This window comes from Elgaria multicarinata, chromosome 16 (genome assembly GCF_023053635.1).
Source record: "Elgaria multicarinata webbii isolate HBS135686 ecotype San Diego chromosome 16, rElgMul1.1.pri, whole genome shotgun sequence".
Lineage (NCBI taxonomy): Eukaryota > Metazoa > Chordata > Lepidosauria > Squamata > Anguidae > Elgaria > Elgaria multicarinata.
Genome location: NC_086186.1, coordinates 18,723,421 through 18,732,421, shown reverse-complemented (window position 1 = coordinate 18,732,421; position 9,001 = coordinate 18,723,421).

The window sequence follows — 9,001 nt, the reverse complement described above, 5'->3', positions numbered from 1 at the left end:
ATAGAATCATAGAATAGCAGAGTTGGAAGGGGCCTACAAGGCCATCGAGTCCAACCCCCTGCTCAATGCAGGAATCCACCCTAAAGCATCCCTGACAGATGGTTGTCCAGCTGCCTCTTGAAGGCCTCTAGGGTGGGAGAGCCCACCACCTCCCTAGGTCACTGATTCCATTGTCGCACTGCTCTAACAGTCAGGAAGTTTTTCCTGATGTCCAGCTGGAATCTGGCTTCCTTTAACTTGAGCCCATTATTCCGTGTCCTGCACTCTGGGAGGATCGAGAAGAGATCCTGGCCCTCCTCTGTGTGACAACCTTTTAAGTATTTGAAGAGTGCTGTCATGTCTCCCCTCAATCTTCTCTTCTCCAGGCTAAACATGTCCAGTTCTTTCAGTCTCTCTTCATAGGGCTTTGTTTCCAGACCCCTGATCATCCTGGTTGCCCTCCTCTGAACAATAGGTGTTGCTTTTCCCAAGCAACTTATGGAATATAATCAGATGGAAGATGTAATTAGAGGAGATGACGGCACGCCGGCTGCTGTTGTCACTCTAGCCATGTCTCCACTCTGCTCTGTTTGGGCTGCAGCCCCAGAGTAGCATTGCATTGCAAGAATGGACCTGCAAATAGGTAAATCTGACATCCTTTCTGCTGCTTGACTTTCCCTGCTCCCCCTTCGGCCAGTGGCTGCTCTTGCTCTATGGGATTTATTAGCCGACTATCCCTTGACTTGCTGCCTCAGGAATCCAAGGCATCCTGTGGGTAGCAATGGAAATGAGCTTTCAGTCATTTAGTCCACTAATTTCACCCCAGCAGTCCGAAACATTTCAGAGGAGCTGGCATCATCGGTAGGCATGATCAGGCCCCTGGTGTAGGTCCATACCTCAGCAGAGGGCCACTTACAAGAGCTCCTGGAGTTGCTCCTCCTCATCACCAGCTTGTTCACCTGCCTCTGGCTCTGGTCCAAACAACGGTGGTGGCGAGAAGGACAAGCAGTGGAAGCTGCTGCTTATTTGCTCACTGGATCCCACCTTGTCAAGGAAGCAAGTGGTGGCAATGGTGAGGAAGAGGAGGAGGAGAAATTCTGACTGGTGACAATGGCAGTGAGAAGGAGGGTTTTCCCCACCCCACCCCAAAGGATTCTGAGAACTGTAGTCCCATGAGGTGCTGAGAAGTCTCTATTACAGAGTTTGCTGGCAAAAGGGAGCACCAGTTTAAATGTGTCCTTCAGATGTGCCCCCAAACTGTCCATGTCAAGCCACAATATCTGAGATACGTACCTTTTTCCTTCTTCTGCCACCACTGGCGGTGAGCAGAAAGAGGTGGCCACAGACTCTGAATATTGCAACTCAGCCCTTTCTGAAGTCTTCCAAGATGCTGCCCTTCAATTATTCAGGGCATCAACGTTCAAGAACCAACGGGTTGGCATGTTTGGGCTGGGGTTTGGCCCATAAAGGCCTTGGGAAAAGGCTTACATGTAAGAAATGCAGTTGACAGGGATTCTAAGGTGAATTCAGAAAAAAAAGGCTACTCCAATATATAATTTAAAAGGGCTCTCAGCAGTTGATGTGTTTGAGATGATTCTTGCCAACCACCGAACCTTTTAGAACTACTCAGCAACGTTGAAAGGCAGGCTATCATGACAAAAGGCAAGGAATGGGCTTGGATTCCTTTAGTCTGGAGCTCTGGTGAATCGAAAGAACCACCTTTGAAATGCTGACATTTACCATTAGTGCTAGGACAGGGGCTGTGCCTGGGCAGGGTTGGATGGGTGGAGTGAAGAGGACACTTTACCTGGGCCTGGAAGTCTAAGGGTGTGGTTAGCCTAGGCTAGGGTGACCATATAAAAAGGAGGACAGTTCTCCTGTACCTTTAACAGTTGTATTGAAAAGGGAATTTCAGCAGGTGTTATTTGTATATATGGAGAACCTGGTGAAATTCCCTCTTCATCACAACAGTTAAAGTGCAGGAGCTATGCTAGAGTGACCAGATTTAAAAGAGGGCAGGGCACCTGCAGCTTTAACTGTGGTGATGAAGAGGAAATTGCACCAGGTTCTCCATATATACAAATGACACCTGCAGAAATTCCCTTTTCAATTCAAATGTTAAAGATACAGGAGCCCTGTCCTCTTTTTCATATGGTCACCCTAGCCTAGGCAGCAACCCCATTATTTTGAGTGGGGAGGTGAGTCTAAATCATTGTAGATCGTGGTGTAGGATGTTTGTACTATCTTGTTTTCTTGTAGCTCAAGGGTAGACAATTTGGTGGCCTTCAGATATTTTGGACTCCCAACTCCTGCACGTCCCAGCCAGCATGGCCAATGGATGAGTTATGGGAATGGTAGTCCACCACAACTGGAGAGCAGCAGTTTGCCTGCTCCTGCTGTCTAGGCTGTAGAGATTCTTCTTGTGAGGACCTGCTCTTGAAAGAATTGAAAGAGAGAACATACTTGTACCCCAAACCCTAGGCATTGTAGTTTGGGAGACAGAGAGAAATTTGTGTGGGATGGTAGTGTGGAGGAGACCTGAGTTTCTTAGGAAGTTGAATTCTAGAACCATTGCTATAGATGTGCAAATGAACAAAACTTCCAGAGTCCGTCATAGTCACCAGGAAGATGTTCATCACTTACAATGAAGTAGCATCAGGACCCAGGGTCTCAATCCACATTCCTGACGAGGAGAAGCCTCTGATGATGACCTCTCAGATCCAGAAGGGTCTGTGGTCATGGAAACACCCATTGATGCCCCTCTTACTTCAGGGTCCTCAACCCCAGAAGATCACCTGGGACCAGCTGCACTGTTTCCAGAGGAGATTCCATTGCCACCTTCAGATTCCAAGGACACTGGTTCTGAAGCTACCATCACACCCTTGTTGCCTCCAAACCATTGCAGACAAAATCTTGAAAAGAAAACACTGCCGCTTTAAGGGAGAAGGACTCATGCAGTGTGGGAGGAGTTAACAGCTTCTAGGAAGCCCAAGTCCTATTTAAGGCTCAGTCAGAGCCTGCTAGATGTTGGAGCATCATAGCTTGTCTGGCTCCCAGCTGGTGCTATCCAGTCCTTGATTTCTCCAACTGGTACCTGACTAGGATTTGCTGGACCTTGCTTCTGGACTCACACTTGTACTCAACCGGACCGATGGCCCGAGAATGGTAGAAGAAGGGTATCACTGACTTTGGGAAGATTTTATTCATTGGATGTTGATGGCAGCTACTGAAGAGCTAACGTGTGGCATCCATCAAGTACTCTCCCAACCTCGTGGGCTCAGCTACAAATGTCAAACCTTCAGCCATCAAAAGGCCAACCTCTAAAAAAAACCAGTGACTCAGTGACAGATGATCTTTTGCTTACTTGGCAACATTCCATTGGCCACAGCACCTCAATTAGTGTCAGCATACTTGCAAGGCAATTGCTACCGACATATTGGTTCCTGATGTAGATTTCTGGAAGTTGGTACTTTCCATGCTGTGAACTGGACAGAGAGAACACAGTCAAGCTGTGCAAAGTATATAGACTGACATCTTGATGGATTTTGTGATACATTTTCTAAGCAAATCTGACATGTCACCATTATTTGAGAAAAGGGTGCTCAGGCAAACAAAGAAATGCTGATGGAAAGGGAAACATGGGTTTGCTTTGATCTTGACGACAGATACTCTGAGGTCCCTACAGAGCTTATCCTGTTTTCCATTTATCTAGTTCCTCCTTCTCTGCATGCAATTTTAGACATCGTAGCCCTGATTCAGAAATAGTCAACTCACCCACAAAACAGGGTCTGAGATAGGGATGGGCAAATTGGTCAAGTTTGTTTTCATTCTGTCCTGCTTTTGCAGAAATCTTTGAACACTTCGGGGGGTGGGGGAAGACTTTCAGGAGCAAAGCAAAGTCATGGTCTGGGATGGACGAATCAGCAAGTTTTGGTTTCTTGTACGTCCAGGTGTTTTTGAATCTCAATTCCTTTTTGTCCCGAGTACGCTGAACTTTGAGAATTTTGTTAAATTTGCATCAAAACCAAATTGAAATTATCCCTGTGACTGAAGGAATAAAATCCACAAATCGGCCTACATCTTTGTTCCTTAATGTATCTTTCCCTTCATCCGTGGGAAGGCAGAAGGGCAAATCAGCTCAGAAGAGAGAGATACCATACTCTGACAGCACACACCCATTCTATGCTTCTTTGTATTGAAAAGACAACACCAAACCAGCACTAGAAAATGAAATGTAAAACCAAAACAGCAACAACACACATCAGCATTCATGAGAGGAAGTTCCTCTCCTGCCCACGAGTCCTGCCCAACCGGAGTTCCAGCTCCTGTGTTATTCATAAATCAAGCTCAAAAACTCATTCATTTCTGCCTAACACTGGCATCAACTCCTATAACTTTCATTAATTTGGCTTATTTTTCATCAGTACATCTGGTAGGGATGGATTGATTTCTCCCCGGCAACTCTGTGCCAAGAAGCCTTTAGCTGAACAAGAATGTGTGGCCATCGTCAGTCATTTCCTGATTGCCACTGCCAGCTCAAAGGCACATCTTTCTAGGCACAGCACTCATGCATGCTGGCTGCAAAGGCATACTTAACTCTGTTGATACCCAAAGGAAATAGATTTCGGGATGAGTGCAAATATGAAACAATTGATAAAAATGGCAGGGAGCAAGGTGCATCAGGGAGTGTGGCTTGCCTCGGGATGCCTGGATTCCCCCTCCCCACCCAAATTCCATTATCTTTTATTGTTTCTTGAGTATGCTATCCCTTGAGTTCCAGTTTAACTAGAAGAATTGCTACAATTAATTATAGGAGTATGCACAGTTTACCATGGCTTTCTTTTGGATATCTATGGCTTCTAGTCCTGATAGCTATGTGCTACTTCCAGTAGCAGAGTCTTTAAGCTGATGTACACCAGTTGCTGGGGAACATGGGCGGGAGGGTGCTGTTGCACTCATGTTTTGCTTGTGGGGTTCCTGGTAGCTGGTCAACTACTGTGTGAACAGCACACTGGACAAAATGGACCCTTGGGCCAGATCAACACCAAGCAGGATAACACTTTGAAAACAGTATATGGAATGTGTCCTGGGCCCGAACAGCTGTCAAAACCATTATAAACCATTACAAAGCAGTAGTGTCTTGGTCTGATCCAGCAGGGCTCTTCTTATATTGTTATGACATCCCACCACTGAACACATGCATACCCTGTGCTACTGATTTGCATCACCTGCCCCATAGAAGGCATTTCTCCAAGTACCTCCAGTTCATTATCTGTCAATAAAGGACAGGGCCTTCTCAGTTGAGGCACTCCAGTTATGGAGCCAGTGTGGTGTAGTGGCTAAAGTGCTGGACTAGGAGTCAGGAGATCCAGGTTCTAGTCTCCATTTGGACATGGAAGCTCACTGGGTGACTTTGGGCCAGTCACAGACTCTCAGCCCAGCCTAACTCACAAAGTTGTATTTGTGAGGTTAAAATGGAGAGGTGGAGAAGGAGGATTATGTATGCAGCCTTGGGTTCCTTAATGAGGAAAAAGGCAGGATATAAAATAATAAATAAATAAATAAATAAAATAAAATAAAATAAAATACTCTCCCCATGGAGATGTGATGGGCACCTGCACTGCAATTTTTGCAGTACCCACACATTTTAATTAGAACAGGAATCTTTGTACAGATGTATGTACAATAATCACATCAACATTTCTTGTTTGTTGGTTTGGTTCACATATTAATGCTCAAACCAATATGCAAGCCGAAACACTGTTTTCCACAGTATTTGCATTTCTCCAAATTCCGCAAAGCAAATTTCCATTTTTAAAAAATAACAATAATGTGAGTTTAAAATAGCACTGTGTACAAAAGACGAGCATGTGATTTCAAAGATGTATAATCTTTTATTAAGGTATGAAACAGAGGATGAGCAGATAAAAGATTGTACGATAAAATGGGTTCAAAACTTTGGATATAACATTTCAATGGAACAGTGGGAGAATATGTGGGGAAAAGGTTTGAAATTTACATTATGTTCAAGACTTAAATAGAATTTTTCTAAGATGATGTATAGATGGCATATGTTGCCTACAAAGCTGGCTAAAATGTATAAGGGAACTTTGAGCAAATGTTGGAAATGTGAGGAAGAAGGAACCTTCTATTACCTTTGGTGGACCTGCAAAAAAGCTAAGGCATTCTGGATGCAAATACACTTTTTAATTCAGAAAATATTAGAGATTAATATACAAATGAAACCAGAAGCTTTTTTACTGGGGTTAATGGACAAACAACTGAAAGAGAAGGGGGAACTTTGTTTTTGTATATGACAACGGCAGCGAGATTATGATATGCACAGAAGTGGAAAAATGAAACAACGCCAACAATGCAAGAAAACATATTGAAGATATTGGAGTTGGCAGAAATGGCAAAACTAACAATGATAATCAGAGATAAATCAACAGCCACAATTGAATGGAAACCACTGATAGAATTTTTGCAAGAGACAGAAAAAAAATATGTATTTGTCTGTGGATTCAATGTATGAGATTTAGTTAACTTAGAAGAAAGAAAAGAATTTGATTATTATGATAAATGTATTAAACAAGGAGAGAATATAATTCACATTTTTGATGTGTAGAGAGCTGAAAACATACCTTGATGTGTGTTTTCTTTTTCTTTCTTTTTTCCCCCTTTTCTCTTTTTTTATGTCTATATGTAATGGTTTTAGGCTATGTATGTTTATGAAACAATTAAAAAATGATTTGGATAATAATAATAATAATAATAATAATAATAATAATAATAATAATAATAATTGTATTAGGGCAAAGTGCACTAAAATGCATATTGGTGGAAATAACATACAAAAATGTTTTATGTTAAGAAAATTTCTTGCAAAAATGTATATATTAGAATATTAGAAAAAATATATTAGAAAAAATGTGTACATAATGCACCAATTTTTGTGTCGACCTTTTTTTAAAAAAGTGGACAGCTTAGAATGAAACTTAATTCATTGAGATTTTTTTTCCAACAAATCAGCTTTGCTACAAGTAGGGATTTTGGAGAAATCAGCAATGGATTCAGATGAGTTTGGATTTCTATGAATCTGACCAGCAGATGCCACAGCGGACCAGGTATCTTTGAATCATGCAGAATGGAAAATAGACTTGCAATGCAGACCGTTTCCCCCCACACACACACTTTTCAGAGGGATTTGCGCAAATTTGCACTTGTGCTAACATGCTAATTCGCTCTTCCTCTAACGCACATAAGCACAAGTGCAAATTAGCACTGTGTGTTAGTGCAACTGGAACAAAATTCCTATTTTTTTAAAAAAATCAGATTCTGTTGACAAGCGGAAAATGGATGGAAAGAAGCCTGAGAGTCCACAAAATACAGACGGAACAGCTTTGATAAAATCCGTACACCCCTACATACAAGTTCATCATGACATTGTGTTACTGGATCTGCATTTGCATTGTTTACTACTGTCCCTTTCTATAAATAGCAAGCAGCTATGTTAACGTTCATTAACTGCACAGGATGATATTAAAACCCAGAGGGCCAGTGATTAAAATAGGGGCTTTTTAATCAATTGACAAATATTATTGCAAAACAGTAACGCTAACACAAAGGTACAAAAGGAATTTATTGCTTAATACTGTAACCTAATTCTCTCTGGATAGCCTGTTGTTGTTGTCGTTCGTATAATTATTATCAACAAAAACTAGAAATGCCATTTTCATTCATTCATTTATTTTACCATTATTTATCATGAGATATTTGACATTATGACAGGTGGTGTGGGTTTGGATGGCGGAGTTGCATGCCTTAAAGATTTCATGGAATGGTGACCACGTGGGGTGTGTGTGCAATGTGTCCCTGCAGAGAGACGCATTGCCTCTTCAGTGGGGGGTTGGCTAGTGAAGAGCAGGCTTTGCTCATACTGCCACAGTATACCCAAGCATAATAATTTTATTTTTCCTAGAGAATAGCAATTTTTGAATACTATGACTGTGAACTTCCTGAACCTCTGCTGTGAGAATGTTCTTTATTTCTGAATATTCATTCATTGATCTTCTATTACATTTCCAAGTTCCAGGGATAGCTCTAAGGGGATCCAGGTCAAAGTATGGCGGCGCTGCAGCAGACAGAAGGAGCAGTACTGTATGAATCACTGCAGGCTGCTATTTTAACTTCTCACCATGTCCCAGCCCTGATGTAAGATAAGATGACAACTTAAGCATTGCCAAACTACAGGAAATGCACCCCCCAAGAAGAGGACAGAAGACACAGATTTGCGTAATATTTGCATGTGCCAATGTAGACGCATAAATACATCTGAAGTCCAGTCCAACTCCAGTTCAAAGGGAACCCTAAGTGACCTTGAAGTTGCCCATCAACCGTTACCACCGGGACAGCAGTTTGAGCAGGCAGGCACATGGGGCAGTTGGATTTGGCGGTAGTCTTCCCCATGATGGTGACATGGATTGCATTTCTATTTAAGGGCATAATCTTATGGCATGGTGTGGAGAATGTGAATAGGGAGAGATTTTTCTCCCTTTCTCAAAATACTAGAATATGGCGTCATCCCATGAAGTTGATTGGTTGGAGATTCAGGACAGATAAAAGGATGGACTTCTTCACACAGTTAAACAGTGGGATTTGCTACCACAAGATGTAGTGATGGCCACCAATTTGGATGGCTTTAAAAGGGGGTTAGATAGATTGCTGGAGGAGAAGGCTATTGATGGCTACTAGCCCTGATAGCTATGTGCTACCTTCAGTAGCAGAGGCAGTAAGCCTATGTACACCAGTTGATGGGGAACATGGGTGGGAGGGTGCTATTTCACTCATGTACTGCTTGTGGGTTCCTGGTCAACAGGTTTTTATGAACTGCCCAGAGAGCTCCAGCTATTGGGCGGTATAGAAATGTAATTAATGAATAAATAAATAAATACCACTTTATCTGCTAAAAAGCCATCAAGGTAATATTCAAGATTTTTTTAAAAAAACAAAACCTTAAATT